The 24,796-nt window shown below is 37.7% G+C and overlaps 1 protein-coding gene across 30 annotated transcripts in view; it reads left to right on the top strand.

The window, feature by feature from the left end:
• ADGRL2 (adhesion G protein-coupled receptor L2) overlaps positions 1-24,796 on the top strand; it is a 609,188-nt gene that overhangs the window by 119,288 nt on the left and 465,104 nt on the right. For all 30 annotated transcript variants that reach the window (XM_032425185.1, XM_032425235.1, XM_032425144.1 and 27 more), the window contains one exon: positions 4,651-4,719. The gene's annotated coding sequence lies outside the window, so the exon portion shown is untranslated. The remainder of the gene's footprint in view (positions 1-4,650; positions 4,720-24,796) is intronic.

The following is a 24,796-nucleotide window of genomic DNA, read 5'->3' as shown; positions in this document are numbered from 1 at the left end:
TGACACAGAAAACACAAGGTACCACACCCGAATCCATCATTACCCCATCAAACTACTTGGGTCTTTTGACATCTGTATTTCTCTTAACAGCATCCCGATTTCTTCAGTGAGGCTCCACGTTTCTAATTCATCTATGTCTCTTCCCTCTCTTGTACTGCACATCTCAGCGGTTGCCAATTTCTATTGATTGTCTCTGAAATACCTCTTGCATTTTTTCTTCCTTTTAATTCCCACAGCTTCCACCTAGTCTAGGTTCTCATTAATCTCTTACTTGTCTAGACTATAACAATAGCCTACTATCCAATCTTCACAGCTTTAGACTCAGCTTAACATAAAAAGAGCATTCTTCTAAAATTAGACACTCTTAAAACACAGGTTTCTCTCCTCCCTCCCTCCTTCTCTCTCAATTGTGTGATGTTTTATGTCTGTTTTCTGTCTGTGAAAATAGAGACCTTGACCAACTAGTTCACCTCTGAATCCTCAGTATCTAATCGTACCAAAAAGAACTATTTATTAAACTTAGTACTACTACTATTGAATATTATTATAGTATGAACAGACTATATTATTAATATAGAATATCATTATTAAAATAGTACTATCAAATGTTAAACACTGTTCAAAGTATTTGTTGGGTTAATTATTGAATAAATCCGTTTTCTGTCCTTGCTCTGATCTATAGTACACACACTTCATCTACTTAAATTGGATTTCTGGTTAATTCACTCCCTTGCTCAAACATCCTCAGCCCTTCCCAATTGATTGCCTACTGTCTAATGTCCCCATCCTGGAATATGAGGCTCCAATTAAGAGGCCAGTCTTGCTTCTATGAAAGCTCCATTCCACTCAGAGTATTCAGAGTTGTTGCTGTTGTTTAAATTAGGGAAAGGATAATATTAGTTGTGACCTCAAAAGCCTCCTCAGCCTACATCATGCAGCCGAACAGAGAAAGCGGCAGAGCTGATCTTCCCTAACGATTACACTTGCTTCTGAAATCGAAGGTACAGTTAGTTAAGAGTTTTAAGAGTCGATCATCATAGTTCCAGCAGAGGCCACGGAAAAGACAGGACCTCTTTCAATAACAAAATATTAAGGCTGTGGAGTTTCCTCAAAACTTCTCAAAATAATTTTGCCTTATTTAATTGTAAAAGACAAAAAAAAAGATAAGACTAGAAATTTCCCTCTAGTTTACTTAAATTCATTTCATTGCCCTTTTTTCTCTGGATAAGATAGCATTGGATGCACTTTTTCTCTCAACTGGCTTCTTTTCATTCTTGAGCTTTTTTTCATATTGAATTATATACTCCCTTCTCAGTATATACTCAGAATTATAGTTTCTTCATTTGCATCTTGATGATCAAAATGTTGCTTTCATATTACTTGGAATTTATTTCTTCTTGAATCTCATAGATTTCCCCCTAAAGTATGGTTTAAAGAATACTCATTCTCAATTGACTGGTAAAGTCCTGGCCTTGCATTTTTTTTTTTTTTTTTAATACTGATACCACCACTACAGCACAGATAAGAATTACTCAGATGTCAGAGTTCTTTGAACGCTATTGTTTTCAAATTGGAAATTTTCCCAAAGAAACTGACTTCAAAATTTAAAGAAAGTACACAAAGAGTAACTCTTCTTAAAGAAGAGGGAAATTTTTATTCAACAACTGTAATAAATGTTGTATTCAAGGGTGACTAGCAAGACCCCTTCTGATATACATAGAAGGCATTCTCAAACTTTAGCAAAAATACTTTATTTTGTACATTTGACCACACCTGGTTAATGCTGCCCTCAATAGGTTTGCTCACAAAGTTAATATGTATGTTATGTATGTAAAAGACATATATAAAATTAATTCTATTTCTGTAACTTTCTAAATTATCCAATATGGTATGCATTGAAATTTTAAACCATGTGCCTAAACTGTCAAGAAAACATTGAAAATTTTTTGAACTATGCATTTTCAAATATAAATGCATATTAAAAAAATAGAAGTCTGGCTGTCCATTCAAAAACTGTACTCAATACTACAGTTATCAACAATTACTCAGTTACCTTTGATCTCTTAAACATAGGATAGTTTGATAACCAATATTAATTCATCCTACAAGATAAGCTTCTTTTTTTTTAAAGAGATTTTATTTTTAAGTAATCTCTACACCCAAAGTGGGGCTTGAACTTACAACCCTGAGATCAAGAGTCGCATACTCCACCGACTGAGCCAGCCAGGCGCCCCTAAAATGAGCCTCTTTATTACAGATGAAAATATCTTTCTTTTACAAAATTACATAATCAGATGTCCATTATTTATATGTTAATTTCATGTCTATTAGCTAACCATGAGATGAAGAAATTGGCAAGAAAAAAAACCTTAAGTGCTACTTTATTCCTTTAGCTTTTTCAACCATGGGGGTCTAAGATATTATGCTCATCTGTAAGTGGACATAACCAAGGACAGTATGAAGCCTGGGAATGAGTCTACCTAGCATACTTTCCTTTGTTACTCATCGTAGAGCCCTTATAGCTATGTGGGACCCTCATCATAAACCATGGTGCTAGGGACAAAAATTCAATATTAGACTTGGTTGAACTGCATCCAAGGACCGTCATTTTGATGCAAGGTCACATGGAAGAAGGGTGTATGTCCGTTTTTCATCAACCATTTTAAGGTCAAGCTTTGCAGCGTCCCTCCGCCATCTCATCAAAGCCTTTGTGTTCATAAAACACTTTTTTAAAAAATCCTGCTCCGTTTCCCATCAAACTTACAGTTTGTTGAAAAACTAAAAATTACCAGTCTCCAAAAACTTACTCTCTTGCTCTCTTTTTAGTAATTTATACATATAAAACCATAAGAGAACCATCTTCTTCACAACATACTTTCATCAAGGACACAAATGATATTAATAAGTCCTTTTACATTCAGGAAACAACTAATACCTCATCTAGCCTCCAAAATGCATTATAGTTAGCCCATCTTGGAATTCTATTGTTTAAAAATTCACTAAATAATGCTTTTTTAATAGGCACTCATTTCTTGGTCTGTTCCCTTGATTAAACTATGTCCGTTTTAGGCTGGAGACAGTGCTTGATTTTCTCTTGCAGGTATGACTCACTTGATGGAAAATCCATCCATCTACACACTGCTGCATTAGGAATGAATTTTAAGTATTCAGAACCTTCATATAGTACCTTGATTTTTAGAGCCTAAAGTAAACATAAGAGAGAGCAGTACTTAACAGGCCACGAGTTGGATTTACCATCTCAGCGCTTTGAGAAACTGTAGCTAACTGCTACATCTCACCGTTTCTCTAAGTTAGCATTTCACTCCTTGCAAAATGTTTTTGACTGGAATAGGCATGTTCAACAGAGAGAGAGAGAAAACTATTACTCGTAGTAAAATAAATACTGCTTGGATAGTAATAACTGATAAATAATAAATATGCCTTCTATCAAGTATGTACAAGGTAAATTAAACATACTCATTTTATTAAGAGAGAAATGAATACTTATCTGCTACAAAGGTGGAATGGTGTGGAGTCTTCCCCTCACACGTGTGATGTCGGCTGAGTGTAGTTAGTGTCAGGGGTGAGAAAACAGTCAGGAGGCCCATTTACAGCTGCCGTTTGCAGAGGCTAGAGAAGTAGACACTGGCTTCTGAGGAAAAAGATCCCATTACCAAAAAAATAAAGTTTCTTCCCTGTCTACGAATGGTGAGCAGGCACTTTCTTTGCTTTAGGACATGTGTAATGTTTCTTTTGAAATTTTAATCATTGTCAACTGATACTAAAGTGAGCCAGGTAAACCTTTCCTTATGCTTTTGGAAAAGAATAACTGACAACTGAAAAACAGGCCATGGTCCCCAAAGACCATTCAAGCAAACACACAAAGTTTGTGTACTCTGTGTGTTTTTAATACACGGCCGTGTCAGATCTGAGGGATACGGTTATCTAAAGAAAGAAGAAAAATCCTTTGAGCCATTTTATTTTTTCCATTTAAAATGTTTCTTGCGTTCACATTAATATTAACTTTATGACCTCCTCACATTGTGATATAATCATCGAAGAGGAAACCACGCACCCTCCCTTCCCTGGGTAAAGACTTGCTTTCTGATTTGCCCTCGCTCACATCCGTGCTTACTGAAGGAACAGATGCTCGGCTTCTAAGTGTCTGACTCTGGCCTTTTCCCTCGTATCACCAGAGCAGAAAGAAAGGGGGATCCCAAGCAATGGTGGCAGCTTTGCAATGGCTGGCCCGTACTTTCACATTGAAAGTAAGCAGGTGGCATCAGTGGGCTGTCTAATGACTAACAAGATAAGAGCACAATTGATCTTTGTATTAACCCATGCCCCCAGGTGGGGGGGGTGGGCAGCCTGCTCTTCCCTCCTGGGTTCAGTTACACTGCTCAGTTCCAGGAACATTTTAGACCCATTCGTGTTTTTGTCTGAGCTGATTCTTAAAGCACAGGGGCACCAACACAGATATCCCACGTCATCTAAATTCTATCTTCTCTGAAACGCCGAACTAGTAAATGCCTTTATAATTTGCATCTGACTCAAAGCAATATTTGATGTACATTGAAAATGTATCTTTAATCCTATTGATATTCTTTTCATGCTGAATTTGAACTGTGGGTTTGTTTGTCTTCCTTCTAGGTCTCAGACAACTCACTCTAAACCACACAACTAGTTCTGAAGAGTATGGAGCCTACATAGATTCATAAGGTAAATGATTAATTTCAAAATATGACATTATGGATTCAATTATAGTATGAATTCCAGCATTGTGTAAATGTGTTGTTTTTCGTTCATCTGTTGGAGACTGGGTTGTGCTGTGGGAACAATAAACTGCATCTGCAGGTTGGCTCTTTCAGTGTCAGGTTATGTACGGTATGTTGCTTAAGGCTGGCTACCTACCTCAATTTTTTATGGAAGTCTTCTCATGATCTTAAGAGGCACCTGCCCTGGGGTATGCCAGAACATCACAAATCACATAGTCGATTGGAAAACGATTCGAGCCGTTATTTGCATACATGAAGCCCAAAAGTATTGGGATGCATTCCTTTGTAGAAGTAGCAGGAGGTACAAAACATCCCATTAAGGCCACCTCTACCACGGGCAAAGTCAGATGAGGAAGTATGTGGTAAAGGAATTTATAGAGGATGGCCTCGTATTTTTGTTTCTCTAAATCAGTCATCATTTGCTTTCCTGCTTGTTAAATAATTGTTTATTTCTAGAAGGTATCGAATCCATATGAAGGTACATACAGGATCTCTGATATCACCTATAGCGAAATGGTGAGAAGACTCGGCTTCCGAGCCAACCTAAATTCAAATTGCGGTTCTGCCATTTACTGGCTATGACACGGTGGGCTTCGATTTTCTTATCTACGAAGTGGGAGAAATAATAGTACTCACTTCCAGGAGCTGTGGCACAGTATAAACAAATGAGTAGATGCAAAACATTTGGAATATTGCCTAGCACCTAGTAAACACTAAATTTACTGATTAACTAAAGGGCTTTTATTCTACCTCCTCACTTTGTTTCAGCTTCTTCATTTTCCTTTAGTCCAGAAACTTGGTGGTTGTGGGAATTATTAAGGGAAGCAAACTCCCAATTCCCTCTTCGCAGCCTTTCTCCTAAACGAGATATATTATACCTTTCATGTAAATGCCAGGAAGGGAAATAATTGGCATCCCGTTGCCCTTTGAATGGGTCCCTGGCTAGCCCTAGGTGGTGGGACGTGGAAAGTGACCTGAAAGCGGGTGCCTGCCAGCTCAGCAGCACAATGGAGCGGGAGATTCAATTAGAAGACTCATAGCCATTTCAGAAACATGCAAACATCAATTGACATAGAGTTTCAGGAAGCAGAATAAAAAGGGATCTACAAAACAAAAACCTTTCAAAGGGATGGAGGCACCATTCTTCCAAATCACAAATGGATGATTATGATCACCATTAGAGCTTAATGAGCCTATATCTGGCTAATGACTTCATCTCTCCAGTAGATTTGCCAGGAGTCTGTGTTTCCACAAATATCTGTCCTTCTCTTCTAATAAACTTAACCATCGTGCTAGTTGGTCAGAACAAGTCCTTGGATTTCTCCCTCCTCCATGAGCAAAAGCGTGTTTCTAAAATCTATCACACCCTGTCTCAGGACTGAAAGGAACAGAACACAGAAAAGAAAATAAATAACACCACTGTATGGTTTAAAGAACCTTGGAACACCTAGGTTCAATTCTGGGTCAGTAACTGCTCTCTGACCTAGTTTTCTCATCTCCAAAATGCAACTGATCACTATCCTATTTCTAAAGATAACTTTGAAAATATAAATATGTGCAACTGATCTTTTAACACATACAGGGATATGGTTTATTTTACATAATTTATATATTTCTTACAAATGCCATCATTGATTATGGCCATATTTTTATTTTAATAACCAAAGGTAGAAAACGGTAATTATAAGTTTTAAACAAGTTACCTGCCGAGCCATTTAAAGACTATTGATTTGAATAAGAAGTAAGACCTAAACTGAAGTTAGAATCTTTTTTTTAACTAACCATACTATTATAATATTTAGTTCATAGTGATACTTAGTGTTAAAATCATTTAAACAGGCAATATTTGGCAAAGTAGAAATAATGATGTATCTTTTAAATAATAGGTATTAATAATAGGCAGTCTATTGGAAAAATAATAGATACCATTCCCCATCATGACTTTTACTCATATGTTGGTTTGAATAGTTCTTTCATTTTCCTATTTTCAAAATATATCCAGTAAATATAGTAGATCTCAATATAGGCTTGAATAATGTTCACACAAATATTATTGTCTTAATATAATCTTGAAAAAGATCACACCACTATAATATTGAAAGTAAGGCATGAGGCACCTGGGTAGCTCAGTCGTTAAGCGTCTGCCTTCGGCTCAGGTCATGATCCTGGGGTCCTGGGATCGAGCCCCGCATCGGGCTCCCTGCTCAATGGGGAGCCTGCTTCTCCCTCTCCCACTCCCCCTGCTTGTGTTCCCTCTCTTGCTGTGTCTCTCTGTGTCCAATAAATAAATAACAATCTTAAAAAACAAAAAAAAAGAAAGGCAAGTAATAGTTATGGTGGAAGGGATAATACTAGCTATTAAGACAATGCTTTAGTGTAATACTTCAGAAATTTTAAATTGTTTTATGCTAAAATATTCCAGCATAATTTTTCTGGGGTCTTTATGCTATAAATAAACTTTGATTGCTATGGTAATGTAAGAAACACGAATGGATAATGTCTATTCCCTATAACCAGCATATCAGGTAAGTGTCATGGTGAAAAATACATGGCTGGGATAGCATTTTTGAATTCTAGTCCCAAACCTCCAACTGAATTTTCCGAGTGATCTTGAACAATTAGCAATGATCTAACTAAAATTTTTTATATAAAATTTGAAGAAATAAATAAAGGAGTTTCAAAAATGAAGGCTGATTTTTAAGAAAAACTTTCAAGCAACAAAAATGTCTAGCAAATTCTAACAGGCACCAAATCCACATTCTGCTCTCAGGCTTTCCTTCAACCTGTCTGCCCCTTCCTCTTACACACTGATTCCATCATCTCAAGAATGAGAGGGTTAGTTTAAAATGAAGCCTGTTCATATTCACTAGAAACTTTAAAATCACAAAAAAAGTACAAGCTAAATGTATTATTTTAGTCTCACTGACTAGATGTTTAGAAACCTCTTTTTTTTAAGTTATTTAACTAATTTTATTGGGGGGTCTCTAATATCTCCACAACTGTTCACAACAAAGAGTATAAAAAGAGTATAAAGTGTGACCCCTGCTTTCTGCAGTTTATTTATAAAAGTGAAATCAACATATACAAAATAAACACTATCATCACAAAAAATATATGTGTGTGTTCATCTCAGTATTATAAATTATAAATTCTGTAGGAATTTACATGATGGATTTATGATGGAAGAGGTGGGATCCAGGATGGGGATTTTAATAATGAATAGAGCTTGGATATGTAGTTCTTCTCAAGGCCAAATAACCAATGGTCCTGTATTTATATTATCCAGGGTCCATGGAATGAGCTATTTGACCACTAAAAACAAAGCAAAGGAGTAGTCAGATGAAGGGGCTGGTTCATTCACAGTGAAAGCCAGGTAAATCCCAACAAACAGGTCTTTCACTCTTCCATGCCCACTAGAGAATAGACATCCCACCAAAATCCCAAGCTTACCTGGACTATGAGGCTCCCCTCTCACATTGCAATAGTGAAGATTCCATCGTGGGTAGAAAGAATTCAGTCCCCTCAGGAAGAACTAGAGCTATTGTAGCTGAGTTCAAGTCTTTGAACTTGTTGAACTCAAATGTTGGCCTTGGACATAAAGCTTCCTGAGTAACCCCATCTATCCAAAACAGAAATTCAGCGTCTCAGAGCTCATCAAGCATACACATTCTCTCCCTGAGGACTCAGTCTCCTCAGCTGTCCCTGCTGGCCCATCACCTGCTCTCTTTGGGTTGCTGACCAGCTCCAAAATGAACCAATTGAGGAAGAGAAAACTAATACCATTGACATTGATAGGGAAAGATTTGAGAATACAGAAGATAAGTCCCTGAATTCGTTCTATGAGTTAACATTTGCCATCTAAGGAAAAAATGAGATCATTTATATTAATAATCCAAAACTTGATTCACACAAAGAAAATTAAAATTAGATACTGTTCTTGAAACTCTGATTTGCATTATGTTGTGAAAGTAAACTGTGAGTATACTGATGGCAGTGATAATCATAGCTACCATGGGTTGAGAGTTTATTGCATGTGTGGCATTCTGTCATATGCTTTAATTTATGTATATCTCATTAAATCCTCACAAAACTTATATATAGGAAGAAGGTAATGTCCCTAGTTTAAAGATAAAGAAATGAGGCTCAAAAATTTAATTTGATCAAATTTAGCAAGGAGAAAATAGCAGAGTCGGGACTCGAACCTATGTCTATCTGAGGTCAGAGGGCATCCTCTTTCCATTATGTGCACTACCTCTCAGACGGTGCTGCCTCACTGTCTAATGATGCTTTTCTTATATACTCAGGTATACCAGGAAGATGACTAAGTTGACAGTTTTATTGCATGTATGTACATTAACATCAACCAATACTTATTATTTAGTCCCATGAAGTCAATGAATGTTTTGCAAGAGATGGGCTACAGATTCAGAAAAATCAATGAGTATTTGACTAAGCAAGTGAATTATGAAGAGTAAAAGCATCATATGTGCTTTTTCTTGGAAGTAAAGGGAAAGCAATGGTGTTAATAAAATGGACCCAATGCTAATGACTTCAAGCCCCCCTCACATACCCGCTCAAAGTAGAAATCAATCTGACTCTAAGGTTGATTTTGCTCATTCCATAGACTTATTTCCCAAAGGAGTTCCTTAATTTTGACATTCAAAATACAGAATCCTGTCGTGGCTCTTTACTTTTAGATTCAAGGCCAGTTTACTTCCTAATCTCTTCTCATTTATTATTCACTTTCATATAAAGCTCATTTTGTCTTGTTTTCACATTCTTCATGTTCTTACCCACTCTCTAACTGACGATTCTCACTGTCTGGAAGATCTTCCATTGATCTTACCTTTTCTTCCTCGTGTCTCTTAAGTCTTCACTGTATTCAGCTTCCAGGATCTGTGGTTCTGATTTTGCCTAAAGCTTTCCCAACTAATTAGATATAAAACATTGTAATCCTTCTATGGAAATCATCTTTCGTCTATAGCCAAAGGCATTACCAATGGTAAAATGTACTCATTTTGTATATAACAGTAATTTCAACCACTAGATTGTACTTTTCATTGATCTTTTTTTTTTTCTGGGTAGAGTAGAAGTGCTATTGTTGATGATTTATAAATTTCAAAACATACAAGGAAGAAAATAAAAGCCATTGTTTATGCCAACACCCCAAGAAAAACATTGTTAACATTTTGTTATATTTCTTTCCAATTTTTTTTCAACACATTTGGTTGTGTTTTAACTTTAATTCTCCCTGCCTTAATATATTTTTATTCTGCTTTGTTTCTCCTAAAATTAGACCCTCTAAGATTTGGATTCATCCAGTTCCCTGGATTCATAAAAGCCAAGTGACCAGTCGGGGGGTTGACCATTAAGAGGTCTAGTGAAGCATTGATTCACAGAGGTCTAGAAGTAGTCTTAATTCTGGGCTTATTTACAAAGATCAGGTCTTGTGTGAAACTCCTGGATAATTCTCTTTGCTTCCATTATGTGTTAACTTCCTATTAATTAAAACCACTCTGTTTTATTGCACAGAAGCTAGAAAAATATATTAATATTAGGTTATATAAGACATGGTATTATAAAATAATACATCGGTCTTCTTGATTTCTAAATTAAATTAAAGATCTAAAAAACTATTTCGTGTTTATCTAATGTTGAAAATGCCCTCTGTGGGTTTTATCTCCTGCCCATAAGCCCATCTTAACTACATGGAAAATGAAATTTTCTTGTTCAGATATCTAGCCTTTTTATCCCCTCAGCTCATTTTATCAAGAGTGATTCATCAGTTTTTATCTGGTGAACAGACATTGTCTGAAAACTTAACTTTTTCCATGTGACTAACCTGCCTAATTTTTGGGTTCAAGTTTTTATCCTTTAGACAATTAGGAAGGACTTTGCTTTTATGTAATTGCTAAGCATCTCATTTCTTCCACCTATGAAAAATAATGTTTGATTATTCTGCCCAGATTTAGACACTTAACCCAGTTTGGATTTATTTGATAACCAAACTTGTAAGGACACTAACCAACATTTCCCCAAAAAGCATTAAAATGTGACCTCATAGGAGAAACAGCTTTTCAGTCTTACTGAATACCTTCCTCACCCCCCCCCCCATATAAGGTGTATCCTTAGCAACTAGCACAAAGCATACCATCATCAGCTATTTGTAAACAAATGAATAATACCTTTCAAGGCATCAAAACCCATCCCCAAGAGAACAGGACAAAGTTTATGAAGACTAAAAGTTTCCATAGCTTGCAAAATCTTTTTGTTCCAAAAAATATATATACTTCCTTAAATGCTACCTATAAGCCTCTTGCCTGTGAGAATAGCATTTCTCACACCTCTTTTTTTTTTTCCCCCTCACATTACCTAAAAGAGATATGAGGGACTACCCAACTTAAATCCTGAGTCTAAAAGTATTGAGAAACAGCTAAGTATATTCATGCCTCTGTAGTGTAGATTTTACAGACAAAGATAAAGAAGCGGAGGTATTAGTACCATTGATGAGGCTGAGAACTGAACCCCTGTGGGTGTTGAGGTTTCCCAGGCAATGGGGGTTCAGGAGGATGATCGGGAGTTGTCAGGACAATCAAGACACTACAATATTTTAATCTGCACGCTTTCGGCGTCAGTGTAGATACTGCCCACAAGAGGTCTGTGTTTTATTAAAATCTAAACTAATTCCCCTTGTTTTATGCTACTGAACGGTTCATTTGCTGTGGGACCCTCAGGGTAGTAAAAGGGAGGGAAACAAATTAAGTCAAAACTGCAGACTTGTTAAGACTACATAAGGTGTATCTAGCTCTCTTATTGTTACATGACATGTTGGGAGAAAAAAAAAAAATCTCTGGGAAATCCACCTTGATTGATCAAGGCAACCTTTGAAACATGCATTGAAAATGCAGAGAAAACCATGTGTAATACGAAATAGCATAAACAAATCGTTGTCTCACTTTCTGGAAATGGTGTTGGCACTAGGATGAGACATGGATGAAAAAATTCCAAGAAAAGCAAAGACATCTCTTGGTAAATCAGTAAGCTTACTGGTTAATGAAGAGCCAGGCTTTGCTATTAAGGACTTGACAGTCAGTGGTTATGAGCAGGTCTTTCTAGAATGGTTGCCACTGACGAGTGCTAATGAGGGACTCGTATATGTGCCTGAAGAAAGAAGGAAATAGCAACATTTATGACTTCTGCACCACCCAGAATACACAAAAACACACCCTTACCTAATCCCTGTCTATAAAAGTTTATTTATGTAGTTGTAAATTGGAAAATCTCAAGCATAAAACTCTATATCTATTAAATATACAGTGGTTTAGTGTAGTGGAGACAGGGCAGCCTGGTTTATTTGTGCTTTTTCTGTCAGCGATGACATGAGATCATAGGGAATCCATATCTCTAAAGCCAAAGAATAGCTCCCAGTCATTTGTGGCTTCATTAGCAACGTCGTGATGTCCCTTAAGGACAAAACACATAAATGTTCTCCTGTCACTTACAATTGTGTCAAGGAGAAAACCAAAATGAACTTGCAAAGTCATGCACCAGCTCAATTTTGGAAGGAAAAAAAAAATCTTCCTTTGAAGGAAATGAAATCAATCCCCAGTTCAAATTAAATTTGGACTATTCTGTGAAGCTCCAATACACAGCTCCAATAACAATCAGTACTTACGGACTTAAAATGCAGGCAAATAATGTTTCATTTAAAAGAAATTGAATGAGGATTACTGACAGAGAAAGTTTTAATGCTATTTTATCATTAGTTAAAGTTAAATCATGCCATTATTGGCTCAGTCGTAAACATCTCAATCCCCAATCTTTTTTTTTTTTTTTCCCAAATGTTCCTAGAAGCCCTTTGCCTGGTTGGGCTTGTGTTTTCATCTTATTAAAACCTTGTCATGCAAATGTATCATAAGTGTAGCCTGAAGACTTCTGTCTCATGCAAAATTTAGCTTAAATTCTACTGGCATGAGATACTTTGTTATGCACAAACCTTCTGTTTGGTTTGCTGACATTCTTCTTAGTCGGCTCTCATGGTGATTCATTATCTCGTGATATAGATTTCCAAGTATCATCTTTGTATTGATTTTTATATCTTTAATAACCACTCCACAGAAGATGGCTCTATGGTGTCATTGATCGCATCAAAAATTCAAGGCTTACAGAAATACTAGAGGGCTAATTGGTAGCAGAACATTTCAGACTTAATCTTAATGCAGTCTTAATCTTCTGCATTAAACCTACCTGAAGGTTTCCTTTTGGAGTCGACGAGGGGAAGTTTAGTGCTTCGTTGAAAAACACCTGGCGAGAGCCAGCCAGAACAGCAATAAATGGACTACAGACTTGGAAATGTCACTTCCCAAACGCTCAGAAATTAAGAGCACTCCCTTCATCTGGGGCCTTCATCATCGGAATGCTTCTTGCTTTTCTTTTCCCTCCACAGAGCCAGGTTTGTTCATATATTTCTGTGAAAGAAAAGTCCCCATGATTCTAAAGCACATGCGCCGCTGGGATTTGAGAATTTCCCAGTTTACCAGTAGAAGGGCTTCCTCTGCAGAAACTTAGAGTGAACATCCTGTTTGTGTAAATGACTTTAAACAAGAAATTTAGGACTGCCGGTATGGACCTGCAAGTCTGGAGTCCCCGTATATGACGAGGAATATCATACTCCAGCTTCCTTCTCGCACCCTGTGGGTGGAGCATGCAGATGGGCTTGAGATAATCAGAAACCTAACCAGAAGACGCAGGAGCTTTCTGCAACACTTAAGGGTAGCTTGATTATAAAGCTGGAACGGGATTTACTGTATTTTTGCCAAAAACTTTTTGTGAACCTACTCTGTGCCCGTCCCTATATCAAAGCACAGCTGAGGAGAGCCTGATAGTTGCCCTAGAGAACCTTAGCTTCAGAAGCCTATTGGTGGAAGGTGGAAGCAAACTAAGGCATATGGGATAACTAACTAGAAGGAGGGATATATAAGGATGTGGCTTTGGAATGGGCCACTCCTGAATTCTATTCCACCTCCAACACTGTGCTGTGTGACTCTCGTTGCCTCCCTGGAAAAGGGGCGATAGTTAAAAGTTTCTTGCTCTTGAGAATAAAAAGTGACAGTGCTTACAATGCTGAGTATGAAGCACATCATCCAGGCACCTCAGAGGCCTGTTACTTATTAGAAAATGATAAAAGAAGAAGCCGCATGTTGTTGTTTTCCCCTCTGTGTAGGAGTTGGAGAAGTCCTTTAAGAGCAGGTAGAAAAGAGAGATCAATTTAAAAAATTACATATATTCTTCTTTTTTGGCAAAGTTTAGAAGAAAGAACTAAACGTATACGTATACGTTATTTCAGCATTATAGATGTGGCATCAAACACTGAAGGGAATTTGGAATTTTAAGACAGTTGAAGTTCAAGTCAAGGCTTTAGAAAGACTGGGAAGAAAAGGGATGAATCAAGGATGGAGGCCATCGTGAGATTTTCCAAAGGTCATGGTGAGTTTTTGAGGTATAGCATTTAGGTACTTGAAACTTGAATTTAAATAACTTTTAAATCACCAGAAATTACAATCACAAATTTCCAAGTTTCTCATTTTCAGAATGAGCTGTAAAAAAATCTCGTAAACAAAAGAATAAATATATAAGGGTCTAGGCAGTTGATTTCAGTATCGATGCACTGATAGACTTTACTGCTGAGATTATCTTCAAAGTGTAACATTCACGATTTAAGTGTGGATTTCAAGTAATTTACCTAGGATATGACACATAAAGAAATAGCAAATGCTTGTAAGATACAAATTATTTTTCTATTCAAATCATTATTCCTGTTGCAGTTATTCACCTCACAGAATTTAGTCACGTCCCTGGTCCATAAATACCCATTTGTTGATGAAACTCACTTTACATTTCCATTGCACCCTCTTTCCCAAATAAGCAGCAACTTTCAACCCAAGAGAGTAAAACATTTTCAAGTGGCTTCATTATGGATGTTTTTATTTCATTGTTGTGTTTCTGCCTGTCAAGTTGCCTTCCCACAAAATAGTTCCTGATTTTACAGTGTTCCAAAGAATTCATCCCACTTGTTGCCTCCTTCTTTTGCCTTTTATTTTCTTCCTTTTTACTCCCTTCTTCCCCTTTCCTTCTCTGCTATCTTTTTTTTTTTTTTCTGTTATCACTGCTTTTCTCCACTTCACTTCTCCGTCTCTGCTCCCTCCCTCCCTTAGTACATTATTACTTGACCTGAAACCCAATGCACAGAATTGTAAGTTTGATTCACATTTTATTTATCCTTTGGATATTTTATTTTATTTTCTAAAGTTTTATTTAGGGGGCGCCTGGGAGGCTCAGTCAGTTAAGCGTCTGCCTTCGGCTCAGGTCATGATCCTGGGGTTCTGGGACGGAGTCTCACATCAGTCACCCTGCTCAGCGGGGAGTCTGCCTCTCCCTCTCCTTCTCCCTCTGCTCCCTTCCCCAATCATGCTCTCTCTCTCTCGTACTTTCTCTGTCTCGAATAAATAAATAAAATCTTTTTTTTTTGCCCGTGCAAGACCTGGGGGAGGGGCAGAGGAAGAGGGAGAAAGAATCTCAAGCAGACTCCCGCTGAGCTCGGAACAGGATGTGGGGCTCCATCTTATGACCTTGAGATCATGACCTGAGCCGAAATCAAGAGTCAGACGCTTAACCGACTGAGCCACCCAGGTGCCCCTATCCTTTGGATATTTTAAATAACAATCCAAGGAGTCCCCCAGTATGGTGCTAAATTCATTTTCCATCTGTCACAAGAGAGGAGTAATGCGTGAAAGGGAACAAGAATTCTACCAAACTCATATGCTGCAAAATGCAGTAAGGATAATCTCTTTTTTCCTTAACCTTTACTTTTTTATTTTTCCCTTCAGTGTAACAAAAATTCAAGGTCTCTAAAGTCTTCAGTACAGAAAAAAAAAAATGCTTCTGCTCAATAGTAAGTTAATATGGAACACAAACAGTAATTTTCCATTCTCTATTTTTAAAAACATCAAAATATTACAAAAGGAAAACATAGGTATCTACTTTTAATACACTAGGAAAAAAAGACATTCAATATTAACCAGCTTTTTCTGAAAGTTTTTCTTTATTTTTTAAAATAGTATTATTTAGGGGCGCCTGGGTGGCTCAGTCGGTTAAGCGTCTGCCTTCGGCTCAGGTCGTGATCCCAGGGTCCTGGGATTGAGCCCCGCATTGGGCTCTCCGCTCCGCGGGAAGCCTGCTTCTCCCTCTCCCACTCCCCCTGCTTGTGTTCCCCCTCTCTCTGTGTCTCTCTCTGTCAAATAAATAAATCTTTAAAAAAAATAAATAAATAAAATAAAATAGTATTATTTATCCTTTACCGTTGTCAGGGAATTAAGTTTTTGTTTATTAATAAAATAATACTGTTAACAGTATTTGATTCTTGACCAACAATCAAAAGATTGGAATATAGTAAAATACTGCTGATAAAAATATACTTGTAATTTTTCCTTTTTATTACATTCCTTTGTAATAATAATAAAAATACCCAAACAAACCTCTACAAAACAGAGTTAACAGAGATATCCAGCCAAGTGAATCTTTTAAAAAAAAATATTGGGCTTATATATAAAATGGCCCAGAGGTGAAATAAAAAAGTTTTGACACTTTCAAAGTGTTCCCTTTTAAGGGCTTTCTTCTGATTACAGCTCAGTACTTGTTACACTCTCCAAATGGAGGCCCTGTATCATTCCACAATGGGAGCCAGCTTTGCGATCATTACTGACCCTAGGCCTGAAAGCGTATCACACATGCCTTTCAATTTGCCTCTGTGGAATTTATGTAACTTCAAATTATAAATTGAATGCCCAATGGACAAAACTGGCTTCCTAACTTTTAGTCACATAGTAACAATAACTGCCACCTTTTAAGCAACTATGATGCTTTCACTTGTATTATCTTGAATTCTAACAAAGACCCAATATGAGAAATATTATCGTCTTCATTTTACAAATGAGACAACTGTGAATCAGATAAATAAACCAATGTCGTCGTCCAAATGCACACAATAAATAATCATCCCACATAAACTCTCTGTTCTGTTTGGCAAATAACAATGTCCCGCAACATTGCAGTTTGCCAATGATTAGTGAATGGTGTTGTTTCACTTGGTTTCATTTGTTGTAGTAAGAGCATTTAACATGAAATCTAGCCTCTTGACATATTTTTAAGTGTAAGATACAACAATAGGCACAATGTTGCACAGTAGACCTCTAGAACTTACTCTCTCCCCTAAACTGGGAGCAGGATTGCTGTCTTCAACATGTCCCCCCCCTCCCACGGGTTGGATATGCCTTAGGGGCTTGAAGAGTCATCCCTTTCAACTTTACAAATGATGAACAAAATGGTCCGAAATGGGGCTGGAAACTTTTTCTCTCCTGGCTCCTACCGACTCGCCTCTGAATGCCTCTCTCACCAGGCAAAAGACGTGTCAGGACACAAGCTATTCGACACATTTCCATGGCTTCAGTCTTCCCTGCGAAACTGCTGGAGTTTTCGCTGCTTCGGGACCATCTATCTTGCACGCGTCAGTCAGGTGTACGTTTTCTATCCAGTTCAAAAGGAAGCAGCAGTACTTCCGCAGATGTATGACAGCATATGGTCAGGATTTAGATGAGTGAATACTTGCACCTGGAAATCAAATACCAGCACGGGCAGCCCCCTCCCGCTTGCCCAGGGCAGCAGCTTCCTAACCGGGCAGGGGGAGAGAGCTGCCAGATCAAACGCAATCCAGATGTCTCCTCCGTCTCCTCCTCTTCCCACACTACCTTCCATTGTTTTCTTTGTCCTTTGGCAATATTTCTACATTTCTAAAGGAGTAAAAGAGCCCAGAAAATCGGGAGAAATATGTGTTTAAAGCCGCACAAACACACCACCCATTGCGCAGTTAAGGCATTTTTGAAAAAATAGTTGTTTCAGCTTTTTATTAAAAGGTTTGTTTTCATTCTCTTTTTCAAAAGCATCCGATTTTTGTAGTAATCTTTGGTCAAAGATTTAGAAGGAATCCTTAGCTTGATTTTCAGATTGCTCAGGCAACTTTTGTGAATGTGCCATTTTGGATGTCACTGGAGTCAATAATGTCCCAGCCACCTGAACAGATTCTGATGTTTACATATTGCTAACTGTCCACTTATTGCATTTTACTCTGAAATCTAGTGTGTTGCTTGGGGTAGCTCTCTAGTGAAGGATCTTGTTTTATCTTTTCAAAACACTTGTGTTTTTTTTTCCCCCTGAGTCAAACCTCTTTGTACCTTAATATCTCTATATATACTTCAGAGATAAAAAGGTAAAATATTATAAATGTGTTGAGAGCTTCTCATCACTCTGAAGCAATAATTAGTCATTCAAAATCTCTGATGTAAAGATAGCTTTATAAAACAGGGTTGGGGGGGTGGACTTGCCCGGGAAAAGGAGTAAATAAAACTTAAAACTAGCCAGTAAATGTGAACTCTTCACAGCATAAATGAATAGCTGATAGCCCTACAGAAGAAGAAGAAGAAGAAAAAGGGGAGGAGGAGGGAGAGGGGAGGAGAAGGAAGAGGAGAAGGAAGAAGTAGAAGGAGAAGAAGAGGAAGAGAGAGAAAGGAATGAAGAAAGGGAGGGAGGGAAGAAGGAAGGAAAGGGGAGAGGAGAAAGAAAGAAAACGTTGGCTTTATTAGTCCATGATTGCCCTTCACAGTATGTGGACAAAATGCCCACTTAGAAACAAACTTCAAGTAATGAAAGGTGGCAGCTTCTGGTGATTAATTTTTTTCCTATGTGATCTACAAATGTGGCATTTGACTTCAAGTTATCAGGTAGTCTGTCTAATTCTTACTCAATTATTCTGTTACTAGAAATAGGCCTTGTTCATATTAGCACCTTGCTCCTGTATTAACTGTTTAAATATTTGATTTTTATGACTTTCTGGTTAGTCAAGATCTAAGAAAGCTATCTATATTCTCAAAAAAAAAAAAAAAACACCCCAGGCCGTTCTATTTATTTTGTAGAAAATCATTAAGAGGTGGGAGGGCAGAGAAAATTAACAGAAAAACAAAACAAATTGTATCAACTTTGTATAAACATATTAGCAACCATTGTCTCCTGGATGTGGATGCATATGTAGCAGGGGGAAGTTGGTGTCAGACAGACATAGGTTGATTTCTCACCCCCTCCTTCACTAGCTGCACTCTTGGTCTCTCTGAGGCTTCATTTTGCCCTCAGTTAAATGGTAAAATGGATATAATAATTTTTGTGAAGGTTAAATCAAGCAGGAGAACACAGACAAAGCGCTTGGGTACTCGGTTCCCTCTTGTTAAATGTCGTTTCTCCTTACTAATTTTTTTTTCTTCAAAATATTTGTTTCTTATAAATGACGGTTCCCCAAACTAAGAATTTTATTACAAAGCAGTTCCAAAGACAGCCCTGGAAACTCCAACCGGCAGCTGTCGTGCGATTTCAAAACGAAGAGAGGTTCTCCTCCAGCTTCTTTCCCCACCTTGCTGAGCTAGAGGGGTGTTGGGAAGAACTGAGCCTTGTTTTTATTTGTCATAGATTCTCTTCTCGTGAGATAGTTACCTAAATTAGCCCGTAAAATATACAGACAGCAAATGAACCAGAAATGCAATAATCCCCTGCCCAATCAGCCCTGAACTACTTCACGAGGTGGCGCTGAGACTGTCGCAGGAGATTGATGTGTGTGAAAACAGTTGAAGTTCTTTGCGGGAAAGTATCCTTAGTGTCATTATTTCTTACTAGCAGGAATGAAAATACCACCACTGCTCTCATTAACGAACTTTGTATTGAAGCCCACTTTAAACCTGTTTCTCAGATTTGTCCAGATATTGTGGAATTGGGGGAAAAGTTTCTTCTTTCCTTCTTTCTCTCTCTTTCTCTTTCTTAATACAAGCAAACCAAAAAAAAAAAAAAAAACCCTATTAGTGCTCCTATATCCAAAGGAAAAGAATCGCAGGCGTGCGTGCATGTTCACACACACACACACACACACACACACACAGAGTCATATTAGTAGTATGCCCCATCAGGAAATCTCGAAATGATTGATATTTAAAGTATTATCATCTCAGGTGGAAGCTCCCATCAAGTACAAATTTATACAACAATTGCATTTTTTCCCTTCTCTTTCTTTTCCCAAACCTGCTAGCAAGCTTTCTTTTTTCTCTATTCAGTGCCTTCCTCTGCTCTCCACCCCCCCTCATGACCCAGCCCCAATTGGTACACACACTCCCTCCTGCCCCACCCCCACCCCCATCTCTAGTGGTGTGAAAACAGAAAAGCGTCTGAGTATCCGGGCAGCCTATCAGTTTGCCAAGGTTCATTTTAGCTAATCCAGACATCCCGCACAGCAGGGGGAAAACTGCTGTATCTAGTGAAACAAGAGCATGAATAATTAAAACTCTGTTATTAATGAACTTCCAGTCGTTATGTAAATGAAACTGATTTCAAGTCTAATTTGTCAGCCTGAATTCTTTTTCTGTTCTCCCTTTGTCTAGGACAAGAACTCATCATAATGGACCCGATAATAAAACACTAGTGTACATGCTGTGTGCAGCGCCCATCTGAGTTAGAGCTCTTAGCGTGGTTGATTGATACACTTACTCCCGAACAAGTCTATAAGGCATTTTGTGTGGCTCTAAGTTTTAAAAGCCGCTCTTTTTCCCTTTGACAGGGCCGCCTATTCTTCGCACATACCTCATTATCATTTACCTTTACACGAGGGGTGGCATATAATTACTGCCCAGTAAATAGTTTCTTTTGCAATATCCATGATGTTCAAAGACAGCAGAGTTCAAAAAGGTCCAGGGGAAGGGAAGTCTGTAGTCTTCTGAGAATAACAAACAGCCACCAGGGAGAGAAAATAAAAGGAAAGAAAAAGGAATACTTGACAAAGCGCGAGATCACTAAGTACCAGTGGCCCAGTGTTCCACCATCAAGTGTCACTCATGCTATTTGGGGCATTGTCCAAGTGATACCCCAATGTCTGTGGCTACATATTTCAGCTGCACTGTTTAGGTCCACCGTATTGTTTGTGAAATCGTTCACTATTAGGGTGACAGCTTCAAATTCTACAATCTGACTTCTTAGAGTTACAAATATTTTACACAACATAAAAGCAATCATTCTTTCGACAGAAAGCAACTCGGCAGTGTCGATTCATTGAGAATTTACTGAGCTGGAATCTGTGCGTTCGAATTTGGAAAATGCTTCTATACTATTGTGAGGGAAATGTGTAAGTTAGATATCAGAATTAATAGTTTGGATATTTGGCAACTGAGTTTATTTCTATAAGACATTGTGTAAGTAAAATAACAGAAATTAACTCCTATTTTGTATATCTGTTACGTTAAAATAATTAATTTTGCTCCATGTTTAGAAGGAGGGAAAAACTCAGAAAAATTCGTTCAGAAAAATCCTAAATCTTTCAAGCTGCAGGTGCTAACTACTACCATGATTCTTGCTAATCCAGTAGATTTTTCATTAACGGAATCATAGTGCACAAGAATATTAAGAACTAAAAAACTTCTTTAGGCCCCCCAAATATTGACGTACCAGCTCCTAGGGAGTTTTGCATCCCTATATCAACATCTGCAGCTCTTTTGCATCACTGAGATTAAAGAAGTATTGCAGGCATTGTTTACTTCTGCTATCTTTTGTTATTTTGTAACATTGCTTTGTTTATAGTACCAAAGAATAAATATTATCTTAATCACTTTTGTCCAAACAAAGAAAAAATGGACATCTCAGCATCTGCCCAAATGATATAATCAATCCTTCAGGAATCAGAGACTCACAACATGGATTTTCAGTCGCCTAAAATATGCCAGACACAGGGTTAAGCAATGGAAACAAAAATATGAAAAGGGAACAATTGTTTTCAAAAAGGGGGAGAAAAGTCAGTTAACCAATATTTATTACTCGTTGTGAAAGGTATTTTATATATATATATAAAATGCATATATATATAGCATACATGTATGGTATGTATACATATGAATATATAGTGTACAAAGAATGTGTAAATTGTCACAAACCCCGAAAGTGATTTAATTTGCCAGGAAGCCAGGAGACAGTTCAGAGAATACTGTCCTCTCTACTTAGTCTAGTGGCAAAATTTTATCTAGCCCAAGCCACTGTCAGTGTCGTCAAATGCAAGGTCTGGTTTCATTTGATTCCTTTTCTTCTAGATGCACTATGTAACAATCTATGCCTCAATTTCCCAGCCAGGAAAAGGCATACAGTCATTCCAAAACCTATCTGATTTTCACGATGTCAAAGTATAAGTAGAAGATATAGGTTAAATAAATTCAGTCCCCTGCGATTTCACAGGGACGTGACTAGACCCGTGGCATCACAACAGGGACGGCACAATTTAAGGTCGGATGGCGCCCCACTCCAGCATGCTCAAGGAACTGTGCCCCAACTTACAGCAGGCTTGCCTGGGAGAGGTCTCGTGCCCATTGTGCCAGCGCCAGACCTTGCTAAAGCCACTGCTCGCTCTCAAGTTTTGATTAACCCTGGAATTCCTCTGAGTCCATCTAAACCTAAACGAGTACCTACATGAAAAGACAAAAGCAACGCAGTGATAAGTGCAAGATGTGTGATGACATGCAACATAGGATAGCGCACACACGTACACGCGGGCACACACACGTACCTGCCTACTTCCGATGGGTAATACGGCTCAGGGGGCTAGCAACTCTATTCATCCCTAGCCAACTCCAGAAAAAGTCATAAAAATACGTAATCTGGAATTAAAGTCAATTAAACTACATTGCTTCTTCGGAAAGTGAAAAGGAAAACACACATAAGTAATAGAAATCAATTATTGTATATTCCCAGGCCTATTCTTATAAGCTGGAGAGGTAATCGATCACTCTAGAGATTTCTACAAGGTAATTACTGTTTATTCTTTAATGATACTACTGTCTTCCTCTTCTTCTTTCACACCAGCCCCCTGCAGCTGCCCCCTCACAAAGCAAATAAGCTGCAGTTAAAAAAAAAAAAAAAAAAAAAGGCTGAAAGAAAGTTGGTGTTCTGCATAATGTGGACAATAAGCCTGCAGACCTTCATCCCTCTCTGTGACCTGAGGCTACAATACTTTATGGCCCATGCTGCATGTACACATCATAACTGCTTTTTAGTAATAAATGTGGCCGTGGCTTTGAGAGAACACTGCTGCATGGGGGGAATTAGTGGGAAATATCCTTCTTGTGGATGTCTAGTCACTCCAAAGAACGAAATGTGAAAATAATAAGCAGCTGAATAAGAACGTGGACCAATTAAGAACTTAAAACAACTAGCATCCAACTAAGAATCTTCCCCCCTCTTTAAAAAGAAGGGGAGAAAAATAAAGAGTAAAAATAAATGCTTCTGCTATTATCCAGAGCCAAAAGCACTAACCAAGAGATTTCACAGCGCTTCAGTCAGAGCTAGGCTAATGAATATAAGTTACCTTAGCTGGTTTTAGCTGACTTTGAAATTAAAGTTCCAAACCCTTGCATGCAGGGAGAGCTGGATTTGAGCAAAATGGACTTAATAAACTCCATTGTGCGGTTAGATCCCTAGTGAGATTTCCTGCCCATCCATGACCAATCGGTATTATTTTTCAGTGACTGGTACTTTTGTGAGCAAGATTGGGATTTCTGGGAGTGATTAGCACTTTTCACCATTGATTGACAGGTTCAAACAGAAATGAGACAATAGGAGGAGTCATTAGGAATTCAAATGTAAGGTTAGTGTTTGCAGGCTTTGCGATTGATTTTAATAGAAAAAAAACCCTGTATGTAAGGAAAGGAATTAATGTTTAAAATGTTAATTTAGGAAGTATAAATCAATCTGTTCAATTTCAAAAAAAAAATTCAGAATTGAAATTAATCAAAACTAATAAGAAGATGAAATAGCAGTGTTTTAGGCATTCTTTCTAGAAATTTCTAATGTCGGCCATGGATATATTTAGTTTTTGCTTTGGATATTTAGGACGAAAGATGTAAAATCTTAGAGACATCCTCAGTAGCAAAGATTTAGATTTGGTTTTCTTGTAGATGAAAAATCTTGTAGAAAAAAAATAAAAATTGTTTTGCTAAGAAAAGAAATATGATGAAACTCTCCATTATATCCAGGGAAGATTCCTTAGGGAAATAATTACGGTGAATGATTCTAGCATTGACCAGTAATTGATAATTGGCCACAAATAATTAGGGTAGAATATCTTTACTGGTGTAAATTATGCTAATAGCTCAGCCTTGTCCCTAGGTGCTGATGTTGGTTTCTTATAAGTAATTTTGTTTTAAATTCACATTATAAATTTAGCATACTATACTTGAAAATTTAATCTTGTTTGGCATCAAAGCAAAGGCAGATAATACAGAATTAAGCAAGCCTAATCAAAGAAGAAAAATAAGATGCACACCATCATTTTTCAGGATGTTTTGCTAAGGGTTGACTTCTCGTGGGAAAAGAAGTTTTCTGTGACAAAAATGCACATGAACTGTGTTTTTAAAAAAGCAAAACCAAATTGGAGCAAACTCTGTGACTTGGAGTCACCTCCCAAATTTGGATAGACGCATTTCCAATACCTCATAAGTTGTTAATATTTAAAGGACGATGGCATAAATCCAATACCCGGTGAACGAAATAATCACTGCATCAGATTTTTATGCATATCCTGTGTGCAGCTCAGCATTCAACCTGCATTTTTTGAATATGTTGTGACTAATTTATGCCAAGTTTTCATCAACCTAGCATTTTTCATTTTTCAATTGACATACAAAGTTCTGTAATTTGTGTGCTCAGTATGTTAATATACTGAGATAGTAAGAGAAAATTCAATGCATCACGATAACAAAAATAAACTGTCAGGGAACCTCGGTAGAAGTGAGAGGTCAAGAAAACAAGCACAGGGGCGCCTGGGTGGCTCAGTTGGTTAAGCGACTGCCTTCGGCTCAGGTCATGATCCTGGAGTCCCTGGATCGAGTCCCGCATCGGGC

The sequence above is a fragment of the Phoca vitulina genome, unplaced genomic scaffold, assembly GCF_004348235.1.
Source record: "Phoca vitulina isolate PV1807 unplaced genomic scaffold, GSC_HSeal_1.0 scaffold2, whole genome shotgun sequence".
NCBI lineage: Eukaryota > Metazoa > Chordata > Mammalia > Carnivora > Phocidae > Phoca > Phoca vitulina.
This window is presented reverse-complemented; position numbering and strand designations above follow the sequence as displayed.